The sequence below is a fragment of the Ostrea edulis genome, chromosome 9, assembly GCF_947568905.1.
Source record: "Ostrea edulis chromosome 9, xbOstEdul1.1, whole genome shotgun sequence".
NCBI lineage: Eukaryota > Metazoa > Mollusca > Bivalvia > Ostreida > Ostreidae > Ostrea > Ostrea edulis.
Genome location: NC_079172.1, coordinates 39428752 through 39444156, shown reverse-complemented (window position 1 = coordinate 39444156; position 15405 = coordinate 39428752).

The following is a 15405-nucleotide window of genomic DNA, read 5'->3' as shown; positions in this document are numbered from 1 at the left end:
CTTATTTTACAACCTTTTATCGTATTTTTACAGTCTTTCTTACTTTTGATTCCATGTTTACATTTAAATCTCCACCACGTGAATGTCCTACATTCATACGCATATTACGAAGTCTTTCCAGATTTAGGATCAGAAAACGGCGATTTTAAACAATTTACAGTAAGCATCAATTCAATTGCACCAAAAACATTTCATTATATGACTAAATATTTAGTCCGAAACATAAATGTTAGATATAAGAAACTTTTACAATATTTCTGTAAAAAGCCTTTGACAGAGGTGTAGTGCGAGGAGCGCACGGAACTCTGGGTAGACAATGGACAAGTTGTTTTTGGAAATAAAATAAGTTTAAGGATTGTTGAATTTAAAAAGAATACTGACTTTAAACGAGACTGTTAAAACTTCAATATTTATGTAGCAATATTCCATTATCACCTGCATATGATGTTTATATTTCTCAACTGATTCGATACGCATGTTCTGCGTATGGTCAGTTTTTAAATCGAGGCAGGCTACTGACAAACAAGTTTACGGTGCAGGGGTTTCAACAGTTTGGTTTAAAGTCAGCATTTCGCAAATTCTATGGTCGTTATAACGATCTAGTTTGCAAATACAACCTATCATTGGGTCAAATGCTGTCTGACGTGTGATCATACAGATTGTTTGGCCGTTCTTGGCACACTGATTTTGACTACGGATAACTCTGTTTACCCGATACAAATACAACCTATCATTGGGTCAAATGCTGTCTGACGTGTGATCATACAGATTGTTTGGCCGTTCTTGGCACACTGATTTTGACTACGGATAACTCTGTTTACCTGATCAAGATATAGGTTTCACGGTGGGTGTCACCGGTCGACTGGGGATGCTTACTTCCTCCCATGCAAATGACCCCACCTCTGGTGTATCCAGGGATCCGTATTTGCCCAACTCTCTATTTTGTATTACTTATAGAAGCTACGAGATTGATCACTGTTCGTTATCTTCACCTTTCACCAACTGATTTGATACACATATTGTATTTGTCATATATGTTCAATCTGCCTATGGAAAACGCAGTTAAATGCTAGAATGCCTAAATTAGCTTTAATCTAACAATGTACATGTAAGCTGAGTTTTATTCTACGTAGACCTAGAGATGGATCGTTTGCCTCAAGATACAAACTACCTACAAGAGAGGTTCGGAAAGTTCCTGTATACAGTTGAAGTCCTTGATGGTGGATTGCATTGAGGGCTTTGTTATAGGGCTCCATATACTACATGTATACAATCGTAGTCTAATTTAGTCCGGTTTAGAGAACGACACAGATATAGTAGAGTATTGTTATCTGCTCCCCATTTTGTGTTTGCAACAAAACAGTGCGACATTTAATTCTGGACACGACAAAAGTCCGGAGTTTCGCCAACCCTTTTATTAAGGATATATGTACAAATAAACCCTTTACAAAAAAAGATGGGATTTTATGTTCACAAGACATGCACCAACATTTACACTTGTAACTATTGAGTTTTTAAGAAATTTCACCTGAAATCAAAAAAATCCCATGGGATTTTCACTCCCACCAAATATCCCATGGGAGAAAAAAATATAATTCCTCCCATAGGATTTTAATTCCCATATTTGAACTTAATATGGGATACAATGTCCCATAGGATGGAATGTGCCATAATGAACATGAAATGGCAGTTAATATCCTATTTGAGTTTGAATGGGATTAAATATCCCAAATAAAACACAGGATGGGGATTTTTATTCCATGAATATAACAATAAAACAGAAAATTGTATCTTAAAGAGTGTTGTTTGTCATGATTCTTAAAAATGTACTTACAAGCCAAGGAATGACATTAACTTTTAAATATATGTAGTAATTATAAGCTCTTATATGTAGGCCTATGTGTTTGTGAATAAATGTCTAAACAGCATGAGAAATATTATAGGATATTAGAGCTCTGCATTACTAAACTCTTTCCCATGCAATTTTAAGCGTATACATATGACCCTTTCACAAAAATATCCGTTTAAAATTGGATGGGACTATATTATCTTGAAACAAGCAGACAAGAACACTATGAAATACTCATTCACATGCAGTTGCTCACATTCACTATTTACAACCCTTCACAGGTCGTCAAGTGTGAATATGTTCACAGAAACCGGTTATTTTGTCTGTAATAATAATAGTATGGGTATATATACCATTCCCTAATGGGGAAAAACCTACAAAGATTGATACTTTACTCAAAACTTCGTTTCAAAATAGTTCTTAAAATTATCGTCACCCACCATCCTTGTGGTTGTATAAAGGGTAGCAGTATTATTATTACAGATTAAATTACCAGTTCCTGTGATATGTTGTTGAATTGTGAAATAGACATAGCTTACAACAACTTGTTTACATACTGTATTTTAGAATTAGTGTTAAGTGCTTACGGTGAAAGATGAACTCTGCTAGGTGATGCTAAGTTGATTAGTGAACTGAATCAGACAACTCAATGATTTAACAACACAAGAATCATTTTACAAAATGCATGCTTCTGTCCATCTTTCTCCCTCCAACAATCATTCATTCTCAAGTCAAAGTACTTTCTCCTATTGCTAACATTACCTTAAGCGTTGTTGAGTCCCTATATGTCCGCCTGCACAATATGTTCACCTTCACTAAATGTCCGCCCAATTTTGGGCCAAACTGTCCTTATACATGTATGTCCGCCTGCACAATATGTCCGCCCAATTTTGTTTTCAAAGTCACTATGTGTCCGCCCAACTTTTTTTACAAAGTGTCATAATATGTCCGCCTGATTTTTTAACGAACTATTACAAAAAGTTCACCCATATTAGAATTTAATTACTATATAACGTCGGTGAAAAGATATAATATTTCGAATTCTATCTGTACAAAACACATAATTCGACATTTATATAGTAGGCAAGCCTGCTGAGGGCATTACATAGAAAGAACCTTATTTTATTGCGTTTAGTTGTAAAACACAAAAGTGAATAAACGCAATGATCGTTTAAACACAATATTTTGCGTTAAGACTAACTAATCATTGCGTTTAATCGCAAACATTTGTGTTTAAACTCACTTTGCGTTTAAACGCAATATTTTGCGATTAAACGCAATAAAAGAAAGTTCTTTCTATGTACTGGCCTCAACAGGCGTCCTTAATTGCTGTGTCCGCAACTTTGTATTTTGTTGATTTGCGCAACGGTGTGCTGTGTAAAATGTTGTACGCAACTGCAAGTTGTGCGTTACATAAAATATACCATTAAGTGTTATGTGTCATCCCCACTGAGTTTTATTAAACAATTCTGTGCTGGCGCAATGACGCTTTGACGGACGACAGCTAGCTCTCATAGCGGGATGGTCCAACAACGTGATTTGTGAATTCACGAATATGGCATGTATTCTTTGCACTTTATGCCAGTGGAACAATGTGTTGAGAACGCATGTCCGTGTCGGTTTGTCATATGACTTGGAGTCTAGTTTAAAACGTGTTGTGTCAGGTTAAAATTTTAATTACATAAGCTACAACATGCTCTGTTGTGTCCGACGTACTTTATTTCAATAGCCACATTTCGCGTTTTATATAGTTCCGTTAGCGTGACAGTGTTTCTATGCCCCCGAGATCGACGATCGGGGGGCATATTGTTTTTGTCTTGTCTGTCATTCTGTCTGAAACTTTAACCTTGCTAATAACTTTTGAACAATAAGTGATAGAGCTTTGATATTTCACATGAGTATTCCTTGTGACACGACCTTTCCGTGGGTAGAAACATGTTTGACCCTTGACCTTGGAGTTTGACCTACTTTTTGAAAACTTTAACCTTGCTAATAACTTTTGAACAGTAAGCGATAGAGCTTTGATATTTCACATGAGTATTCCTTGTGACAAGACCTTTCCGTTGATACTAAACCTTTTGACCTTGACATTTGACCTACTTTTTTTTTTTTTTTTTTTTTTTTACATAGGTCATAACTTCTAAATGGTAAATGTTAGAGCTTTCATATTGTACATGAGCTTTTCTTGTGACAAGATCTTGTATATAAATGTCTAAACAGCATGAGAAATATTATGGGATATATGTGATGCAACCATGTTATGTTTAAAAACTTTTAAAAAGTGTGAGGGGTTATGTCATAAAATAACGCAATGTTTTCTCGATTAAATGTATATTTTTCTGCGCAAGTGTATAGGATAGTGATAATCAATCATAATAGGTATGTTTTTTTCCATACTTGTGAATGATTATTACCATTAGAGGTAGAACATAAGATTTGTAGCTTATGTGTTTAAACAGTGTCATTGGGGAATTCTTATTAAACAATAATAATCAATATTTTTAGAGTACTAAATGTTATTAACCCATAACGTCGAAAACACTTTGACAGGCGTCTCCCCGAATAAACGGTTAACCGACGTCTCGACTCTAGGGAAGTTAAGCTGTAAGTGTTCTAAACATCTCAAGCAATTTTATGGTGATAAACTTCTATGATTTTCGACATTTGTGTATCAATGTTCTGATGAATATTGTAGACTTTTTTTTATCCCTAAAGCAAAGTAATGTTATCACAAAATTTTAGGCCTACTTACAAATGCATTAACCTTGTACAACAGTCTTGTCAACTTTAATTATATCAAGAGCATTTGTACATTTCTCTGAGCATTGCTATATGAGGAATAACCGAAAGTTTATGTTACTAGATTGTTATAACGGCCGCAGTACAAAAAAACCCACATGATTTCTAATTTACTTTTCATCACGTTCTGAAGTACCACTATGGAAATAACTTAAACTCAAAGTATACTGATCACTCTCTGAATATATAAAATCTTAATCAAATGATGTTGTATCCGAAATAAAACAATCCAAACACTCCACAAACGATATTTACAGAAGACCAAGTAAAGTCACAGACGAAATTTTCTCTGCACATCTTCCGAATGAAGGAACCACCGAAGCTACTAGTATTCATCTTGGGTTTGAATTTCTAATGACGAGCATTTTACTATATTCTCATACTCCCTCTCATGTCTACAGTCATTAAACACGAATATTGATCATCCATATATTTTAAACCGGTGCTATCTTCTAACTGAAGACCGCCGCGGTGGTCTAGAGGTAGAACGTTCGCCCGCGTGCAGAAGATCGGGGTTCGAATCACGGCCACGACAGACCTAAATCGTTAAAACATGCAGTGACAGTTCCATCGCCAAATGCTCGGCGTCAGTTGTGAATGTCACAGGTCCTCGGAGATGACCTTAAAAAGGATGTCCTGTGTCACAGTTCATGTAGGTGTGGCACGCTAAAGAACCCTCTTCTTTCACTGGTATTAGTGACGTCTCCATATTAGTGAAAAATTATCCAGAGGAACGAAGATACAGAAATCCCAATAGATTTGTCAAAGAATATTTACATATAGTTTTGTGAAATATCTTATGTCATTGTAGAGATTCTTAAATTGTGCAATATTATATTGAAATCCATGTTTTGCCGCTTTTGACTGCTTTGGTGTTTCCAGGGATAACAATATGTTGGTTGTATATTGTTAAATGCCCCTCTCGGGAACTTCTCACTCCTAAGGAAACGTCACCATTTTCGGTGAAGGGCTGCAGAATTTTAAGCCTACGCTTGGCGCTTACGGCCTTCGAGCAGGGAGGGATCTTTATTGTGCTATACCTGCTGTGACACGTGGTCTCTGTTTTTGCTGTCTCATCTGAAGGACCGTCCCATTTAGTAGCCTCTTACGACAAGCAAGGGGCACTGAGGTCCTATTCTAACCCGGATCCCCACGAGACGGATACCATTATGACTTGGGATCCACCAGAACTCCACTATTCTATGAGGTGCCGTTTTAATATTTTTGAGGTATCAACAAGAAAATTATTGATATCAATAATTCCAATACCTGATATCAAAAAATAATTCTTGATATCAACAAATAGATTTTTTGATATCAAAAAATCATTTTTGATATCAGGAATTCGAATTCTTGATATCAGAAAATGATTTGTTTGATATAAAAAAAATGATTTGTATTATTCTGATATCAGAAAATTTATTTTTTGATATCAGAAAATAAGACTCATATAAAACTACGATCGACTTCATGAATGCCCCCTGTGACTATAAATTTGTTGCGAACCTGTAGATGCATGTAGGGAATAAATGGTTAATCCAATTCATTATGGCAAATTATTCTATATCTACAATGATCAGCACTGCTTTGTCCGCGATTCGCTATGAAATGAACGGGGTCAGTCCTGAAGAAGTGCAAACGAGACCCGAGGAGAATGATGGAGACGCACTGTACAGGAAGATGAAACTATCATATTCATACAATCTCTCACCAGAGGGCGTATGACGCTACGCTACAACACCTCTGTCAACGTCTGAATGTCAAGATTCATGGAAAAAATTACTTTTACCTATTGCATCATATGACTAATAATTTTACTAGTTTAATCTCAAGTATGTTCACAAAAACAACAAATTCCATGATTATTCTAGTATTATTGAATAATGAATATTTATATAAACCATTTAATTCGCTCAGGTGTCTCATATTTACCATCTAGATAATCTACTGCTTTTAAAAAATTCAGACAAGTGTTTGATTTGCTTAGATATTATCATTACAGTTTGATATGCTACGTTAGTTTTAGTACATTTTGATATGCTTTTTAGACGTTGACAGAGGTATTAGTGGAGCGTAGCGGGAACGATAACTCTGGGTAGAGATTGATATTCATATAGGCCTACAGTGTATATATTCCTATACGGCGTAATGTACCTATCACGTTTTCAACACTTCATTTCTACATCTTGAATATGTCAAGAGTTATCAAAAACCCTTATAAAATTCCTTCTATTGTTAAAAAAAAATCTTCAAAGAATTTGAAACATCAACGATTTTTAAAAAGCAGATCGGGCGCTGTAAACTGTAGTTCAGCTATTTTCTGCGGGTCAAGGGAGTATTCATTATTTATGAAAATATTTTTCGCCATTTTTTTTTTAATTTTCTGATATCAGAAAATATATTTTGTGATATCAAGAAATCAGTTTGAATTCCTGATACCAGAAAATCATTTTCCTCAAAAAGCAACTTTTATTGGCTATTTTTTGTCAATCTTAAAATCAGTCATCCAGATTTCAGATGAATATGTAACAATAGGTAATCTGAGAGCCTGATAAATTTTAAACCATACTTAGACAGAAAGATTGAATAATAAGCCTTTCTAGCTTTGTCCTTAAGGCTAGCACTTGCTTGTCTTAAACTTCCATTTGATGCAAATATTAATCCTAAATATTTATATTCATTAGTTATTTCAACAATATGTCTTCCAAACTCAAACAAGATGTGTTTGTGAAACACAAATGCCCCCGATAATTGCCAAGGTCACAATGACAATTATCTTGAAAACCGGTAGAAAGATCTTGTCACAAGAAATGCTCATGTGCAATATGAAAGATCTAATATTTACCATTTAGAAGTTATGACCAATATCAATTTTTTTTAAGTAGGTCAAATATCAAGGTCAAAAGTTTTAGCACCCACGGAAAGGTCTTGTCATAAGGAATACTCATGTAAAATATCAAAGCTCTATCACTTACTATTCAAAAGTCATTAGCAAGGTTAAAGTTTTCTGAAAGTAGGTCAAACTCCAAGGTCAAGGTCGCAGGGTAAAAAAATGTTTGTACTCTCGGAAAGGTCTTGTCACAAGAAATACTCATGTGAAATATCCAAGCTCTAGCACTTACTGTTCAAAAGTTATTAGCAAGGTTAAAGCTTCAGACAGATAACAGATTTACAGAATGACAGACAAGCAAAAAACTTGTAAGGACATTGTTTTTGTTTCTAAGTCTCATTATTACAACTGTATTTTAAACGAACTTTGCATCAATTCCACATTTGGTAATCGTACTTATACAACGACTGCCCTTTCAAAAGATGGAATTCTTCAAAACCAAAATTCTAATGTTCAGCAACAGTATAAACCAAAGATGTGTTCTTAAACTCCACTTCCTTCCTTTAAAAGTGCATACACTGTTGAAAGGTTCTAAATAAAATGTGTATTAACATTAAAACATCAAAACATACGATTAATTTCGACTCATCCTAAAGTCATGACCCCGGGTTTTGATTGAAATTCACCATATTTTGTACATCCTTTTCTGCTATTCCTAAGTATGCATTTATATTTTACACAGTATCAGCAAACTTACACATGAATACTATATACTAAGTTTGGCACCACCCTGGGGTCAGAACCCTTAGTCTGGGGATCAGCAAACTTACAATATTGGTAAAAGACTACCTGCTCTATCCATTTATTTTCCATTTAGTATCAACAGCACCCAAGAAAATGTTATTTAAGTGTTTTACACATTAACACTATATAACAAGTTTGGTCCCTTACCCCGGGGTTCATGAAATTTACAATTTTGGTAGAGGCCTTCCTGCTCTACATCACCATGCACTTAGTTTTTCTTACACATGTGCGGCTCTTTAGAATAAGATTTTTGAAAAATTGGTCAATTTTGGGCAGTTTTTCATAGGCCCCAGGGGTGCTAGAGACCTGACATTTACAAATATATGCCCCCCTTGTCCCGAAGATACATCATACCAAATTTGAAAAGAATTGGACTGGTAGTTATCTAGAAGTTAAATATGTTCAATTGTTAACGCACGACAACCGATTGCAGGTCACCTGAGTTTATTCAGGTGACCTAAAAATATGCTGGAGTTTTTCAATTTCATTAAAGGGATAGTAAAGGTCTGTTTGTTCAATTTTTTTGAAAGGTGAAGATAACGAACAGTGATCAATCTCATAACTCCTATAAGCAATACAAAATAGATAGTTGGGCAAACACGGACCCCTGGACACACCAGAGGTGGGATCAGGTGCCTAGGAGGAGTAAATTTAAGTGTAAAGGGGACAGATATTTCCTTTTGTCCATTTGAAGAATGGGGAACCACAAACTGTTCTCATGAGAATGATGTCGGTGTTTACTGTCGTGAGTAGCATTAATAACAGATGTTTTTACATTTCACTTGATTTGGAGATACTTGTATCAAAATGTACAATTCATACATGATAACAATTGTTACATTATATTACGACAAATAATCGTACAATTAATGATGGACCTAGAAAAATATATTCATAAAAGAACCATTTGTAATATGAATAAATATTTTCAATCAAAATACTGTGGAAAATTAGACATAAAGCAGAAAACCTTTAAAATTCGTTGAAGTATTACCAAAAGGTCAAAAGTATTTACGCACTGATAATTTTCACAATATGATTCATTGAGTATTACAATTTTTAAAGCACTGATAAAACTATTTCTACCACAGCTATCACTATGCAAGGTGAAGATAACGAACAGTGATCAATCTCATAACTCCTATAAGCAATACAAAATAGAGAGTTGGGCAAACATGGACCCCTGGACACAGCAGAGGTGGGATCAGGTGCCTAGGAGGAGTAAGCATCCCCTGTTGACCGGTCACACCCGCCGTGAGCCCTATATCCTCATCAGGTAAACAGAGTTATCCGTAGTCAAAATCAGTGTGCCAAGAACGGCCAAACAATCAGTATGAAACACATCAGAAAACATTCGACCCAACGACAGGTTGTATTGACAAACTAGATCGTTATAACGACCATAGAATTTGCGAAATGCTGACTTCAATCGAGACTGTTGAAACCCCTGTACCATCAACTTGTTTGTCAGTAGCTTACCTGGATTTAAAAATTGACTATACGCAGAACAAGCTCTTGCATATCGAATCAATTGAGATATATAAACACCATATGAAGGTGATAATGGAACATTGCTACATAAATATGGGAAGTTGACGATGGAGAAGCTGAAATCATCCCGTTTGCCATACAGTTGAGTTGTCAGTTTGCCGTAAATGTGTACTTTCAATAAAATATGTAAGTATGAAGCAGAAGTGGACCACTCTGAGGTGTCCTTTATTTCGAACTCACGGTGATATATCAAATTGACCTATGAATGAAAGTTATAATTGTTAATAGACAAAACGTCATCGATATATCTAAATGTCGAATTGAAGGCTGCAGCGAGAGGTTTTTTCTTCTCACGTAGAAGATTTTGAATAAATTCTGCTTCATGTGAATATAGAAACTGGTCAGCTAACAAAGTAGCACAATTAGTACCCGTGGGAATTCCAACAGACTGTTGGAACCCGGCCCCGCAGTCATAAAACTTTCAGAATTCTCAACTCAACTCTTGAGAATTACTCCGCTAAGAATATTCTCAAATCAGCCGTCATGAATCGATTTGAGAATATTCTTAGCTGAGTATATCAAAATCCTTGCCATATGCACAACTTCAATAACCATACAAACACTCTGTAAAGCAAGATGGTTCTCACTTGAAAATTGTGGGAGGAGTTGGCCGGACAAATGATATGCCCTCCATATAACAATAATTTTCAAATAAAGGAACAAAACTCCTGCCTGAGAGGTTAAAATTGCAACATGATCTAGATCGATCCACAAAGAAGCTACCTGTACATAGTAAGTTTCAGCTTGAGATGTGACAGAGGAATGAAATTAGGAACGGAAAACCCCAAACAGACGGACGGACGTACAGACATCCCTGTACAATAATACACCACGTCTAAAGAAGGACGTACAAAACTAGCGTTTCTTTTCTCTTTGACTCATATACAGTATGACATCTGTCTAAAACCAGAAATAGAGTTGTCTCTCTTTCAATATTATGGCGATACTCCAGTCGAATAACCGGGAACCAGTCGACCTTCTGGAAATAGATTTACTGGGTTTTCAAGTCCTACTACACTTCCATATAGCCCGGATCCTGCAGCTTTGGATCTTGCCTTATTTCCCCAATACAAAATCTGCTCTGCGGGTTCAGGGATTCTCTGATTCAACTGAGTTAAAAATACGCTACACCAAACATAATAAAAACATGTACAAGTCATCTGCAAGTTGGTGAAACGACATAAGAGGTGCGTAAAATTGAATGATGTGCATAGTAAAAAAAAAAAGAGTGAAAATGTTTTAAAAGATATTTGACGTCCCGTAACGTCGGACAAAACTGATCTTTTGCTCCATGCATTCGTGTAAACTTTGAAATAGATATATATGGTTTTTAAATTCTTATCATGATTGCTAGCATCTAAATGAAATAAAACCCACAACCTGAAGCACGCAGTCGTTTTCTCATAATTAATTATGTTTGCAAACTTTTCGAACACCCCTCGTATATATAAATATTCACATTTTCCTCATCAATTTTGTTGTAATGTTTCGAGTTCATACATCAATAACGCATGTAATACTTGCATAAAATTACTGGACTAAAAACCTGAAATTGGAGCCAACCACATTTGCTAATTAAAAGTTTCTGGTACGCTAATGTTGCTTTATCTTCACTAAGCAAGAGTCTCTGTCTCCTGTTTAAAACAAACTAAAAACAAATGAAATGTTGTGTATCGAAAATCCTTGAGAAGCGAAGCTCGTCGTGATGATTTCGATCCGGGTTAGAATAGGTCCTCAGTCTCCCCTTGCTTGTCGTAAGAGGCGACTAAATGGGGCGATCCTTCGGATGAGACCGCAAAAACCGAGGTCCCATGACACAGCAGGTGTGGCACGATAAAGATCCCTCCCTGCTCAATGGCCATAAGCGCCGAGCATAGGCCTAAATTTTGCAGCCCTTCACCGGCAGTGGCGACGTCTCCATATGAGTGAAATATTCTCGAGAGGGGCGTTAAACACTATTCAATCAATAAATTAATCATTCTATTAAATATTTCATTCTGTCATCGAACACCTATGTGAGGCATTCGCTATTCAGTGCAACACAGTTACAAACTGATCTCAAAGTTACCAGCACGATTGAATCTAGTCCCAATAATTTATTTAACACCAACACATATTCTTCGTGTTATTTTCATGAAATTGTAATTTTGTTGTATATCAATTTCTTAATGTTTAATGATTCCTAATCCTTGTGATTTTGTTCAACTAGATTCAAATCAAGATCAAGTCAACCCGTTTGTCATATACTATATCATAAACATTAGTAGCCATTGTGTATACGTTTGGTTTAATTTTTGAATAACAATTTATGATTGCACTCCCTCAGGTGACAAAAATGTATTTTGTTCTTTATTGTACAGTTTTTATCTGTAGTATATAGCATTGTATTCAGTTTATCTTTTGAGATTATTGATCATTGTCTAAGCATGAATGATAGAAAGCAAACACAAATATTCAGGTTTCCTCAGTTGATATTTATACAGAGTCTGTTGGCTTGTATGTTGTATCACATATATCTAAATCGTTGAAAATATGATAAAAATTACAATGTATCCAGTAGTATAACAAAGATAATGTATGATTTTTTATTTTACATGTATTTGAACTTGAATATCAATACTTATTTTTCCGAACTTGAATATCAATACTTATCTTTCCGAATTTGAATACCAATACGTATCTCTCTGAATTTGAACATCAAGACTTATTTTTCTTAACTTTAATGTCAAGACATATTTTTCTGAACATAAATATCAATACTTTTCTTTCTGAACTTGAATATCAATACTTATCTTTCTGAACTTGAATATCAATACTTATCTTTCCGAAATTGAATACTTGTCTTTCCGAACTTGAATATCAATACTTTTCTTTCTGAACTTGAATATCAATACTTATCTTTCTGAACTTGAATATCAATACTTATCTTTCTGAACTTGAATATCAATACTTATCTTTCCGAAATTGAATACTTGTCTTTCCGAACTTGAATATCAATACTTATCTTTCCAAACTTGAATATCAAAACACAAAACATACTGCTTCAAAAGGTGGAGATAACTAACAGTGATCAATATCATAACCCCTGTAAGGAATACAAAAATTAAGAGTATGGCAAACATGGACCCCTGGATACACCAGAGGTGGGATCGGATGCCTAGGAAGAGTAAATGTCCCTTGTCATCCTGTCATACCTGCCGTGGGCCCTATAACTAGATCAGGTAAACGGAGTTACATGTACATGTATAATTCGTAGTCATCTGTATGTAAAGAACGGCCTAACAACTTCTCCACTGGTTGCTGCTAGTGGAATGATGTCAGCTGATAGTACTGAAACAAGTACAAGCATGCGATACCAGATGAAGCTCTCAAGAAATGAATTATTGCATACAAAAGTACAGATATAACATGACATTTCACATATATCGTAAAACAAGGTTGTAGTGAACCTCCAGGGCCAGGGGAAAACAGTTCGTTATAAACAAACTTCATAATACACTAAAACACATACAAACTATATTGGTTTAATTAAAACAGTTCGTTATATCCAACATCCTCGATATTTTCCGATCATAGGGGAATAAATTTCACTTCGCATTAAGCGTAAAGTCGTTATAAGAGCGTTTACTATACCTAGACCTGTAATTACCAAATCAAAAGAAACCCTGCTATCTTGACAAGGTGGCAGGGTACATGTAGTTTGATTAAGTCCTGCAAGAGGTGGTGGTATGGCATGGGAGCATACTTACATTTACTGCAAACAATTCGGGGTTTCATACGAATCCATCAATGCTTCTGCGTTCTTTTCATCCTACTTCATGTTTTTGGTCAAACCTTTGTAAGGTAAAGTCGTTAGAAGTTCAGACTATGCTAGAATATTGCTTATGACATTATGACCACCTAGAACATTAAGCCAAAGTAAACTAACATAAATATATGAAACGGGGTCATTCATATATATATATATATATATATATATCACTAAAACTGACCAACGTCACGAACAACTGAATTGTCAAATATACGGGACAACCTGTCCCTTCTTCAGGACGATAGAGTATTTACATAGAAAAGTAAATCTTAACTGAAAAGGAAACTAAAACTACAACTAAACTACAAAAGCTGATAACAAACGTCTACATATTAAAATGATCGAGTGTAATATGTAGCAATAGAAAAATATGTTCCCATAGAGCGTCAAGACTAAACTGCTTAAGTTTTTTTCTTCTCGATTTTAAACACATAGAAATGCAGTGGCAGAAAAAGCAGAGGAGCACAGCTTTGAACGTTGGGTTTCTTGTATCATCAACATGCAACACGTAATCTTTGAGTTATGTTTTTCGTTTTCCGATGATCATTAAGACCCATGGGCATGCTATATACACTATTAAGTAGTGTATTATTGTTATGAATTGGGAGCGTGTGTGAATCTATAGAATCATAAAACATTTTTGCTGGTTTTTAAATCGTTTAGCTATAACATCTATATTCTTAAAAGCGTCGAGCGTAGGAAATCAATATTCCATGTACATTTGTATGCCACCATAACATTTTTATGTTAAACATGTGATACTGAAATATAGAATTGTGCATATAAAACACTATTCGGTACCTGTATAACATCATTAATGTACACAGGAAAAGAGAGCAACATCTTGATTTACGACTGAACACTCCCCCCACGAAAACGATTGATCCTATTTAGTGATTATAATGAGTTATTTTATTACAGCAAATCAAATTTAATCAAAATAAATACTGGTGTGGAATGGGGAATCTGAAGGTTCTTGCTAGAATTAGTGATTTTAGTATGCATTTCGAGGACATCAAGTTAGTTACTAGAAGCAGAATAAACTATACAAGTCTGAAGATCCCGATGTTATATTAGGGGCGAAATGAATGAAACCTACCACAAATATCAGGAAATAATAATTGCCGGTTGTTTGTGTATTGTTTAACGTCCCACTCGAGAATGTTGTACTCATATGGATACGTCATCATTGTCGGTGAAGGACTGTAAAATTTAGGCCTATGCTCGGCGCTTACGGCCTGAATCTTTATCGTGCCACACTGCTGTGACACGGGACCTCGGTTTATGGGGTCTCATCCGAAAAACCACTTCATTTAGTCGCATCTTACGACAACATACAACCACCCAACCACAAATGTTACGCAGTTCGTTGCATCTTGAGTAAAAGTCGGTGTAATATTGTGAATTCCATTAAACGCTTTTAAATTATTTCATGAAAGAAACTTTAGACAACCTCGTACCAACAAAACCTAGAATTTCACACAGGTGTAGAGTTCTAAACATAGTTTCCCACATCTGACATGTAACGACAATGTGTGATTGATTACCAGAAAGTAGTAGAGAATCTTATAATATATACAAGTACTTCGGTTATCAATATTTTGTGTGAGCTCTTTACCTTTGATCAATCTGACAAAACAACCAAGTTTCTTATCTTAAATATAACAGAATCACGAAATGTTTGAATAAAGAATACAAAATAAAGAGTAGGACAAACACAGACCCCTGGACAAACCAGAGATAGGACCAGGTGCTTAGGAG